Genomic DNA, 13,058 nt, shown 5'->3' on the forward strand with positions numbered 1-13,058 from the left:
ACTTAGGATGGTCTTGGACTCCTGGGCTCAAAAAATCTGTCCACCTTGGCCTCTCAAAGTGCTGGGATTTCAGGTATAGAGCCACTGTACCTGGCCTCTGTGCCTAATTTATAAATTAAACTTTATCATTGGTATGTGTGTATAGGAAAAACACACTACATATAGTGTTGGTACTATCATTGGTTTTTGGGTATCCATTGGGGTATTGGAACATATACCCTGAAGATAAGAGGGAATGACTATATTTCTTCTTTTTCTAAAATGAGAAATAAGAATAAAATTATGATATTGGTTGGTGTGGTAGCTTATATCTGTAATCCTAGCACTTTGGGGGGACCAAGTGGGAGGATTCCTTGAGTCCAGGAGTTTGAGACCAGCCTGGGCTGCATAGTGAGACTTCATCTCTACAAAAACCTAAAAACATTAGCCAGGCGTGGTGGGGTGTGCCTGTAGACCCAGCTGCTTGGAAGGTTGAGGTGGCAGGATTGCTTGAGCCTGGGAGTTTGAGGCTGCAGTGAACCATTATCACACCACTGAACTCCAGCCTAGGCAACAGAGTGAGGCTCTATCTCAAGAACAACAACAAAAAATTATGATATTCACTTTGGCAGAAGATTAAGATGTATAACAAAGTACAATTGCATCACACTTTTGTCTAGTTTTTCATAAAATTTTGACTGGAAATATTGTCAATATGGGGCTCCTTTGAGATGATTTTTTCTTGTGGTCAAGAATTTTAGATCTCTCTCTCTCTCTCTCTCTCTCTCTCTCTCTCACACACACACACACACACACTCTCACACACACACTCTTCATTGAAGCAGAAAGGAATTTATTTAAGAATCTCAGAACTATTCTAGAATCAGTGTAAAGTGGGAAGGCTGGCATGGCATCCTAGGCTTGGAAAATGGGCTGGACCTCAAAGGAGAGTGAACTTCAGGGAACACAACAGTGGTTGGTCGCAGCTCCAATTTTTTCAGAATGCTGCTGCTGGCTCCATGTCTGTCAGTCTCTCTGAGGCTGCTCTGGGCTGCTGATGCTGCCACTACTGTGGTCGTTACCAAACTGACTCTCTGACTTTGCTTCTCTGTCTCAAGATTTAGAATTGTGGGCTGCAACTCCAACTGACAAAGCCTAGGTCATCAGTCTGCATCATGAACTGTCCGGAGAGGTACAAGGGAGAATCAGGACCTTCAGCTTCCTTAGTTAGAGGTGGGGCTCTGCCTCCCTCCAAGTCTTACATTTTACAGGATGTGAGAGAGATTCCTCCAAAAGAATAAAGGTGTTCTGGTGTGGGGTAGCCGGAAAAGGCACAAAGGTCCACTCTACTCAGCCTCCAAAGGAGAAGGGTGCAGGCTTTTCTATGAAGAAAGTAATTCTTCTAATTAATAGTATCTCCAGATAAAGGATCTCTGGCTGTGGGAAAACTGCAAATGAATAGTGAACATAAAACATGTGCCATCTCACTATTCTACCAGTAAGTGGGAATTAAAACAGAAAGATGCCCTAAGAGGATTTTGAACAGGGGATGGATGTAGCCAGAACGCTAGCTTTCCAAGGGAGAGCCCCTGCGTTCAAGTCAAACTTTAACGTGGCATATAACCTATTTGTAATGTCTCAACTTGTAAGTGATGTGGATTACAAAATAAGAAAATGCTAAAGTAATGGAAATTTTATTTTCAATTTAATTAATTAATTATTTTTTTAGCCAAAAGTTTTATTTTTTATTTTTATTTTAGATTCAGGGGTACATGTGCAGATTTCATGTGTAGGTAAATTGCATGTTGTAGGGGTTTGGTGTACAGATTATTTTGTTACCTATGTAATAAGTATAGTACCGGATAGGTAGTTTTTTGGTCCTCACCCTCCTCCCACCCTCCACCCTACAGTAGGCTGTCTGTCTGTTTTTCCCTTCTTTGTGTCCATGTGTACTTGATGTTTAGTTCCCATTTATGAGTGAGAAAATGTGATATTTGGTTTTCTGTTCCAGTGTTAGTTTGCTTAGGACAATGGCCTCCAGTTCCATCTATGTTGCTGCAAAGGACATGATCTCGTTCCTTTTTGTGGACTACACAGTATTCCATGGTGTGTATGGGCCACATTTTCTTTTTCCAGTCTACTGTTGATGGGCATTTAGGTTAATTCTATGTCTTTGCTATTGTGAATAGTGCTGCATTGAACATACGTGTGCATGTGTCTTTAGTAGTACCATTGATTTTCCTTTGAGTATGTACCCAATAATAGAATTGGTGGGTCGAATGGTAGTTCTGTTTTAAGTTCTTTGAGAAATTGCCAAATTGCTTTTCACAGTGGCTGAACTGATTTACATTCTCACCAGCAATGTATAAGCATTCGCTTTTCTCCACAACCTCAACTACATCTATTATTTTTTACTCCTTAGTAATAGCCATTCTGATTGGTGTGAAATGGTATCTCATTGTGCATTTCTTTAATGATTAGTGATATTGAGCATTTTTTCATATGTTTGTTGGCCACGTGTATGTCTCCTTTTGAGAAGTGCCTTTTACATCCTTGCCCATTTTTTTTTTGAAGTTAAGGGAGATTTTATTCTTTGAAAGAGAAGAAATACACTTGAATTCCAGTATAGCTCAGTAAATATCAAGTCACTACCTTCAACCCCACCACAGTTTTCTGTTTTTTTTTTTTTTTATACTTTAAGTTCTAGGGTACATGTGCACAACATGCAGGTTTGTTACATATGTATACATGTGCCATGTTGGTGTGCTGTACCCGTTAACTCATCATTTACATTAGGTATTTCTCCTAATGCTATCCTTCCCACCTCTCCCCACCCAATGATAGGCCCCAGTGTGTGATTTTCACCACTCTGTGTCCAAGTGTTCTCATTGTTCAATTCCCACCTATGAGTGAGAACATGTGGTGTTTGGTTTTCTGTCCTTGTGATAGTTTGCTTAGAATGATGGTTTCCAGCTTCACCCATTTCCCTACAAAGGACACGAACTCGTCCTTTTTTTAAGGCTGCATAGTATTTCATGGTGTATATGTGCTACATTTTCTTAATCCAGTCTATCATTGATGGACATTTGGGTTGGTTCCAAGTCTTTGCTATCGTGAATAGTGACACAAAAAACATACGTGTGCATGTGTCTTTACAGCAGCATGATTTATAATCCTGGGTATATACCCAGTAATGTGATGGCTGGGTCAAATGGTATTTCTAGTTCTAGATCCTTGAGGAATTGCCACACTGTCTTCCACAATGATTGAACTAGTTTACAGTCCCACCAACAGTGTAAAAGTGTTCCTATTTCTTCACATCCTCTCCAGCACCTGTTGCTTCCTGACTTTTTAATGATTGCCATTCTAACTGGTGTGAGATGCTATCTCATTGTGGTTTTGATTTACATTTCTCTGATGGCGAGTGATTATGAGCATTTTTTCATGTGTCTGTTTGCTGCATAAATGTCTTCTTTTGAGAAGTGTCTGTTCATATCCTTTGTCCACTTTCTGATGAAGTTGTTTGATTTTTTCTTATAAATTTGTTTAAGATCTTTGTAGATTCTGGATACTAGCCCTTAGTCAGATGGGTAGATTGCAAAAATTTTCTCCCATTCTGTAAGTTTCCCATTCACTCTGGTAGTTTCTTTTGCTGTGCAGAAGTTCTTTAGTTTAATTGGATCCCATGTGTCAATTTTGGCTTTTGTTGCCATTGCTTTTGGTGTTTTAGTCATGAAGTCCTTGCCCATGCCTATGGCCTGAATGGTATTGCCTAGGTTTTCCTCTAGGGTTTTTATGGTTTTAGGTGTAACATTTAAGTCTTTAATACATCTTGAATTAGTTTTTGTGTAAGGTGTAAGGAAGGGATCCAGTTTCAGCTTTCTACATATGGCTAGCCAGTTTTCCCAGTACCATTTCTTAAAAAGGGAATCATTTCCCCATTTCTTGTTTTTGTCAGGTTTGTCAGAGATCAGATGGTTGTAGATGTGTGGTATTATTTCTGAGGGCTCTGTTCTGTTCCATTGGTCTATATCTCTGTTTTGGTACCAGTACCATGCTGTTTTGGTTACTATAGCCTTGTAGTATAGTTTGAAATCAGGTAGTGTGATGCCTCCAGCTTTGTTCTTTTGGCTTAGGATTGTTTTGGCAACGTGGGCTCTTTTTTGGGTCCATATGAACTTTACAGTATTTTTTCCCAATTCTGTGAAGAAAGTCATTGGTAGCTTGATGGAGATGGCATTGAATCTATAAATTACCTTGGGCAGTATAGCCACGTTCATGATATTGATTCTTCCTATCCATGAGCATGGAATGTTCTTCCATTTGTTTGTGTCCTCTTTAATTTCATTGAGCAGTGGTTTGTAGTTCTCCTTGAAGAGGTCCTTCACATCACTTGTAAGTTGGATTCCTAGGTATTTTATTCTCTTTGAAGCAATTATGAATGGGAGTTCACTCATGATTTGGCTCTCTGTTTGTGTGTTATTGGTATATAGGAATGCTTGTGAATTTTGCAGACTGATGTTGTATCCTGAGACTTTGCTGAAGTTGCTTATCAGCTTAAGGAGATTTTGGCTGAGATGATGGGGTTTTCTAAATATACAATCATGTCATCTGCAAAGAGGAACAATTTGACTTCCTCTTTTCCTAATTGAATACTCTTTATTTCTTTCTCTTGCCTGATTGCCCTGGCCAGAACTTCCAACACTATGTTGAATAGGAGTGGTGAGAGAGGGGATCCCTAACTTGTGCTAGTTTTCAAAGAGAATGCTTCCAGCTTTTGCCCATTCAGTATGATATTGGCTGTGGTTTGTCACAAATAGCTCTTATTATTTTGATATACCTCCTATCAGTATCTAGTTTATTGAGAGTTTTTAGCATGAGGGGCTGTTGAATTTTGTCAAAGGCCTTTTCTGCATCTATTGAGATAATCACGTGGTTTTTGTCTTTGATTCTGTTTATATGATGGATTACATTTATTGATTTGCATATGTTTAACCAGCCTTGCATCCCAAGGATGAAGCCCACTTGATCATGGTGGATAAGCTTTTTGATGTGCTGCTGGATTTGGTTTACCAGTATTTCATTGAGGATTTTTGCATCAGTGTTCATCAGGGATATTCGTCTAAAATTATCTTTTTTTGTTGTGTCTCTGCCAGACTTTGGTATCAAAATGATGCTGGCCTTAGTAAAATGAGTTAGGGAGGATTCCCTCTTTTTCTATTGATTAGAATAGTTTCAGAAGGAATGCTTCTACCTCCTCTTTGTACCTCTGGTAGAATTTGGCTGTGAATTCAACTGCTCCTGGACTTGTTTTGGTTGGTGGGCTATTAATTATTGTCTCAATTTCAGAACCTGTTATTGGTTTATTCAGGGATTCAACTTCTTTCTGGTTTAGTCTTTGGAGGGTGTATGCATCCAGGAATTTATCCATTTCTTCTAGATTTTCTAGTTTATTTGCGTTTATTTCTAGTTTATTTGCATAGAGGTGTTTATAGTATTCTCTGATGGCAGTTTGTATTTCTGTGGGATCAGTGGTGATATCCCCTTTATCATGTTTTTATTGCATCTATTTGATTCTTCTCTTTTTTCTTCTTTATTAGTCTTGCCAGCAGTCTATCAATTTTGTTGATCTTTTTAAAAAAAAACAGCTCCTGGATTCATTGGTTTTTTGAAGGGTTTTTTTGTGTCTTTGTCTCCTTCAGTTCTGCTCTGATCTTAGTTATTTCTTGCCTTCTGCTAGCTTTGGAATGTGTTTGTTCTTGCTTCTCTAGTTCTTTTAATTGTGATGTTAGGGTGTCAATTTTAGATCTTTCCTGCTTTCTCTTGTGGGCATTTAGTGCTATAAATTTCCCTCTACACACTGCTTTAAATGTATCCCAGAGATTCTGGCATGTGTGTCTTTGTTCCTATTGGTTTCAAAGAACATCTTTATTTCTGCCTTCATTTTGTTATGTACCCAGTAGTCATTCAGGAGTAGGTTGTTCAGTTTCCATGTAGTTGGGAAGTTTTGAGTGAATTTCTTGATACTGAGTTCTAGTTTGATTGCACTGTGGTCTGACAGACAGTTTGTTATAATTTCTGTTCTTTTACATTTGCCGAGGAGTGCTTTACTTCCACCTATGTGGTCAGTTTTGGAATAAGTGTGATGTGGTGCTGAGAAGAATGTATATTCTGTTGATTTGGGATGAAGAGTTGTGTAGATGTCTATTAGGTCCGCTTGGTGCAGAGCTGAGTTGAAGTCCTGGATATCCTTGTTAACTTTCTGTCTTGTGGATCTGTCTAATGTTGGCAGTGGGGTGTTAAAGTCTCCCATTATTATTGTGTGGGAGTCTAAGTCTCTTTGTAGGTCTCTAAGGACTTGCTTTATGTATCTGGGTGTTTCCGTATTGAGTGCATATATATTTGGGATAGTTAGCTCTTCTTATTGAATTGATCACTTTACCATTATGTAATGGCCTTCTTTGTCTCTTTTGATCTTTGTTGGTTTAAAGTCTGTTTTATCAGAGACTAGGATTGCAACCCCGACTTTTTTTTTTGTTTTCCATTTGCTTGGTACATCTTCCTCCATCCCTTTATTTTGATCCTATGTGTGTCTCTGCATATGAGATGGGTCTCCTGAATACAGCACACTGATGGGTCTTGACTCTATCCAATTTGCCAGTTTGTGTCTTTTAATTGGAGAATTTAGCCCATTTACATTTAAGGTTAATATTGTTACGTGTGAATTTGATCCTGTCATTATGAATATTAGCTGGTTAGTTTGCTCTTTAGTTGATGCAGTTTCTTCCTAGCATTGATGGTCTTAACAATTTGGCATGTTTTTGCAGTGGGTGGTACCGGTTGTTGCTTTCCATGGTTAGTACTTCCTTCAGGAGCTCTTGTAAGGCAGGCCTGGTGGTGACAAAATCTCTCAGAATTTGCTTGTCTGTAAAATATTTTATTTCTCTTTCACTTATGAAGCTTAGTTTAGCTGGATATGAAATTCTGGGTTGAAAATTCTTGTCTTCAAAAGTGTTGAATATTGGGCCCCACTCTCTTCTGGCTTGTAGTGTTACTGCTGAGAGATCCTCTGTTAGTCTGATGGGCTTCCCTTTGTGGGTAACACAACCTTTCTCTCTGGCTGCCCTTAACATCTTTTCCTTCATTTCAACTTTTGTGAATCTGACAATTATGTGTCTTGAAGTTGCTCTTCTCAGAGTATCTTTGTGGTGTTCTCTGTATTTCCTGAATTTGAATGTTGGCCTGCCTTGCTAGGTTGGGGAAGTTCTCCTGGATAGTACCCTGAAGAGTGTTTTCCTGCTTGGTTACATTCTCCCCGTCACTTTCAGGTGCACCACTCAGACCTATATTTGGTCTCTTCACATCGTCCCATATTTCTTGGAGGCTTTGTTCTTTTCTTTTACTCTTTTTTCTCAAACTTTTCTTCTCGGTTCATTTCATTCATTTGATCTTCAATCACTGATGCTGTTTCTTCCACTTGATCAAATCAGCTACTGAAGCTTGTGCATGCATCACGTAGTTCTCGTGCCATGGTTTTCAGTTCCATCAGGTAATTTAAGGTCTTGTCTACACTGTTTATTCTAGTTGGCCCATTTGTCTTATCTTTTTTTCAAGGCTTTTAGCTTCTTTGTGATGGGTTTGAACATTCTGCTTTAGCTCAGAGAAGATTGTTATTACTGATCTTCTGAAGCCTTCTTCTCTCAACTAGTCAAAGTCATTCTTCATCCAGCTTTGTTCCGTCACTGGCAAGGAACTGCAATCCTTTGGAGGAGAAGAGGCACTCTGATTTTTAGAATGTTCAGCTTTTCTGCTCTAGTTTCTCCCCATCTTTGTGGTTTTATCTACCTTTCGTCTTTGGTGATGGTGACCTATAGATGGAGTTTTGGTGTGGATGTCCTTTCTGTTTGTTAATTTTCCTTCTAACAGTCAGGACTCACAGCTGCAGGTCTGTTGGAGTTTGCTTGAAGTCCACTCCAGACCCTGTTTTCCTGGGTATCACCAGTGGAGGCTGCAGAACAGCAAATATTGCAGAAGGCTAGTGTTGCTGCTTGATCCTTCCTCTGGAAGCTTCATCTCAGAGGGGCACCTGTCTGTATGAGGTGTCAATTGGCCCCTACTGGGAAGTGTCTCCCAGTTAGGCTACTCAGGCCTCAAGGACCCACTGCAGGAGGCAGTCTATCAATTCTCAGATCTCAAAATCTGTGCTGGGAGAACCACTACTCTTTTCAAAGCTGTCAGATAGGGATGTTTAAGTCTGCAGAAGTTTCTTCTGCCTTTTATTCAGCTATGCCCTGCCCCCACAGGTAGAGTCTACAGAGGCAGGCAGGCTTCCTTGAGCTGCAATGGGCTTCACCCAGTTCGAGCTTCCCACCCACTTAGTTTACCTATTCAAGCCTCAGCAATGGCAGATGCCCCTACCCCAGCCTCTCTGCTGCCTTGCAGTTAGATCTCAGACTGCTGTGCTGGCAGTGAGTGAGTTTTGCTAGCTCTGCGAGTGAGCTAGCTCTGTGGGCGTGGGATCTTCTGAGCCAGGTGTGGGATATAATCTCCTGGTGTGCCGTTTGCTAAGACCATTGGAAAAGCGCAGTATTAGGGTGGGAGTGTCCCGATTTTCCAGGTGCCATCTGTCACGGATTCCCTTGGCTAGGTTTGGGAAATCCCCTACCCCTTGCACTTCCTGGGTGAGGTGATATCCCACCCTGCTCAATGGACTGCACCCACTGTCTGACAAGCCCTAGTGAGATGAACCCTGTGCCTCAGTTGCAAAGGCAGAAGTCATCCATCTTCTGTATCGCTCACACTGGGAGCTGTAGACTGGAGCTGTTCCTGTTCAGCCATCTTGGTGACTCCCACCCCTGCCCACTTTTTAATGGGGTTGTTTTTTTCTTGTAAAATTGTTTAAGTTATTTATAGATTCTGGATATTAGACCTTTGTTCAGATACATAGCTTGCAAATATCTTCTCCAATTCTGTGGGTTGTCTATTTACTCTGTTGATAGTTTCTCTTGCTGTGCAGAAGCTTTTTACTAAATACTATAATTAGGTCCCATTTGTCAACTTTTATTTTTGTTGCAGTTGGTTTTGGTGTCTTCATCATGAAATCTTTTCCAGGACCTGTCTAGAATGGTATTTCCTAGGTTTTTTTCTAGGGTTTTTATAGTTTTGGGTTTTACATTTAATCTTTAGTTGATCCATCTTTAGTTGATTTTTGTATATGTGGTGTGAGAAAGGGGTCCAGTTTCAATCTTTTGCATATGGATGTCCAGTTATCCCAGCACCATTTATTGAATGGGGAGTCCTTTACCCTTTGCTGAGTTTTGCCAACTTTGTCAAAGATTAGATGGTTGTAGGCGTGTGGCTTTACTTCTGGGCTTTCTATTCTGTTCCATTTGTCTATGTGTCTGTTTTTGTTACTGTAAACCAGTACCAGGCTGTTTTAGTTACTGTAACATTTCAGTATAGTTTGAAGTCTGGTAATGTGATACCTCCAGCTTTGTTCTTTTTGCTTAGGATTGCTTTGGCTATTTGGGTTCTTTTTTCATTCCATATGAATTAAATTAAATTAAATTAATTAATTAATTTCTTTGAGACAGAATCTCCCTCTGTCACCCAGCTGGCTAAGTTTTGTATTTTTAGTAGAGATGGGGTTTTACCATGTTGCCCAGGCTGGTCTCAAACTCCTGACCTCAGGTGATCTGCCCACCTCAGCCACCCAAAGTGCTTGGATTTCAGGCATGAGCCACCATGCCTGGCCAAGAATGTCATCAGTAGTTTGATAGGAATAGCATTGATTGTGTAAATTGCTTTGGGCAGTATGGTCATTTTAACAATATTGATTCTTCCTATCCATGAGCATGGAATGTTTTTCCATTTGTTTGTATTGTCTCTGATTTCTTTGAGCAGTGTTTTATAGTTCTCATTGTAGAGATCTTTCACCTCCCTGGTTAGCTGTATTCCTGGGTAGTTTATTACTTTTGTGGCAATTGTGAACGAGATTGCATTCTTGATTTGACACTTAACTTGGATATTGTTGCTGACTGGAAATGTTACTGATTTTTGTACACTGATTTTGAATCCTGAAACTTCACTGGGGTTGCTTATCAGATCTAGGAGATTTTGGGCAGAGACTCTGCAGTTTCCTAGGTATAGAATCTTATCATTTGCAAATAGAGACAGTTTGACTTCCTTTTTTCCTATTTAGATCCCTTTTATTTCTTTGTCTTGCCTGATTGCTCTGGCTATGACTTACAGCACTACGTTGAATAGGAGTGGTGGGAGCAACATAGTGAGACCCCATTGCTACAAAAAATTAAACAACTATCTGGTTTGGTAGTGTGTCCAGAATTGGTGGGTTCTTGGTCTCACTGACTTCAAGAATGAAGTTGCGAACCCTCACGGTGAGTGTTACAGTTCTTAAAGATGGTGTGTCTGGAGTTTGTTCCTTCTGATGTTAGGACATTGTTCGGAGTTTCTTCCTTCTGGTGGGTTTGTGGTTTTCCTGGCTTCAGGAGTGAAGCTGCAGACCTTCGTGGTGAGTGTTACAGTTCTGAAGGCCACATGGACCCAAAGAGTGAGCAGCAGCAAGATTTATTGCAAAGAGCAAAAGAACAAAGCTTCCACAGGGTGGAAGGGGACCGAGCAGGGGACCGAGCAGGTTGCCGCTGGCCGGATTGGGCAGCCTGCTTTTATTCCCTTATTTGACCCCACCCACATCCTGCTGATTGGTCCATTTTACAGAGACCTGATTAGTCTGCTTTACACAGAGCTGATTGGTCCATTTTGATAGAGTGCTGATTGGTGCGTTTACAATCCTTTAGCTAGACACAGAGTGCTAGACAGAAAAGTTCTCCAAATCCCCACTAGGTTAGCTAGATACAGAGTACTGATTGGTGTATGTACAAACCTTGAGCTAGACACAGGGTGCTGATTGGTGTATTTACAATCCCTTAGCTAGACATAAAAGTTCTCCAAGTCCCTACAAGACTCAGGATCACAACTGGCTTCACCTAGTGGATCCCCTACCTGGGCTGCAGGCAGAGATGCCCACCAGTCCCACGCAGGGTGCCCACACTCCTCAGTTCTTGGGCGGTTGATGGCACCGGGTGCTGCCGTGTAGAGAGCAGCGCTCATCGCTCATCGGGGAGTTTCCAGCGTGTAGGAGCCCATGGCGGGGGAGGGGGGAAGAGGAGAGCGGGGAGGAGAGGGGAGGGCGGAGGGGTGGTTGCTTGGCGGCTTGCAGGTACCAAGCCCTGCCCCATGGGGAGGCAACTGAGGCCCAGTGGGCAGGCACTGCTGGGTGACCCGGCGCACCCTCTGCAGCTGCTGGCCCGGGTGCTAAGCCCTTCACTGCCCTCTGGGCCGGCAGTGCTGGTCACAGCTCTGAGTGTGGGGCCTGCCGAGCCCACGCCCACCCAGGACTCCCGCTGGCCCACGAGTGCCACTCTGCAGCCCAGGTTCCCGCTGGCGCCTCTCCCTCCACACCTCCTGGCAAGCAGAGGAAGCTGGCTCTGGCCTCGGCCAGCCCACAGAGGGGCTTCCACAGTGCCTGTGGTGGGCTGAAGGGCTCCTCAAGTGTTGCCAGAGTGGACGTGGAGGCTGAGAGGCACCAAGAGCAAGGGCTGCTAGCATGTTGTCACCTCTCAGTAGCATGTGCCTGAAGTCCCAACTACTCAGGAGGCAGAGGTGGGAGTATTGCTTGAGCCAAGGAGGTTGAGGCTGCAGTTGGCCATGATTGTACCACTGTACTCCAGCCTGGGTGACAGAACAAGACCATGTCTCAAAAAAAACAAAAACAAAAACAAAAAAACAAAAAACAAAACAAAACCAAAAAAAAAAAAAACGAATATTTGTCTTGGACATAGATACAGTTCTATTTCCTTTTGTTAAAATATCTGGAAATAAATAGTTCAATATTTTCTCTCCACAAATAAATACAGTATCAGCTTAACAAATATGGTGCCTCATAAACCTTTTCTTAAGAACTGCTGTGAGAAACATGTAAACAATGAAAAGGTCATGTTATTGTGTTAAAACAGTAATGGGCATAAGGGACGTGGCAACACTGAGGAGGAAGTGATCCATTCCATTACTGAGGGAGAATAGGCATAAGTGACATTTATGCTCAGGAAATTGAGGAATGACACTGGGACAGAAATGGCAAAGCAGGTATTGAAGCATCAGAGGAAGTTTGTCGTGGATCAGTGATTCCAAAATGTAGTCTGGGGGCCAGTGCTACTCTAGAATGACCCACCACCACAAGAGTGTTTTCATTGGTTTGTAGCAAAATGAGAAAAGTAAGAAAAAATATTATTTTTCATAAAACTAAATTTATTCAAGCTGAAAATTTATGTTTATTTTGAGACTATGTCTTTCCTGTGCTGTCACTGATATATATATTCGTGAAATCAGGTGTGTTTCTATATATAAGCATCAAGCAATTAGAAAATAAAATTTCAAAAATATAGCATTTATAATAGCATCAAAAAATGTCAAACACTGCCAAGCGTGGTGGCTCATGCCTGTAATCCCAGCACTTTGGAAGGTCAAGGTTGTAAGGATTGCTTGAGCCCAGGAGTTTGAGAGCAGCTAGGGCAACAGAGTGAGATCCCATCTCTACAAAAAATAAAACAATTAGTTGGCCGTGGTGATATGTACCTGTGTTCCCAGCTACTTAGGAGGCTGAGGTGGGAGAATCACTTGCCTGGGTGACAGAGTGAGACCTTGTCTAAAAAAAAAAAAAAGAAATCAAATACTAAGGAACAAATAAGAAACGATACACAAAATCCCTATAAGTGAGAGGTGACAATGTGCTAGCAGCCCTCACTCTCAGCACCTCCTCGGCCTGGGAGTCCACTCTGGCAGCACTTGAGGAGCCCTTCAGCCTCCCACGGCACCGTGGGAGCCCCTCTCTGGGCTGGCTGAGGGCGGAACCGCCTCCCTCTGCTTGTGGGGAGGTGTGGAGGGAGAGGAGCGGGCGGGAACAGGGCCCTGCAGGCGGAGCGGCCTGCCGGTGCCCCGGCCCAGGGCAGTGAGGGGCTTAGCACCCTGACCAGCAGCTGCGGAGGTTGTGCTGGGTCCCC

This window comes from Rhinopithecus roxellana, chromosome 8 (genome assembly GCF_007565055.1).
Source record: "Rhinopithecus roxellana isolate Shanxi Qingling chromosome 8, ASM756505v1, whole genome shotgun sequence".
Lineage (NCBI taxonomy): Eukaryota > Metazoa > Chordata > Mammalia > Primates > Cercopithecidae > Rhinopithecus > Rhinopithecus roxellana.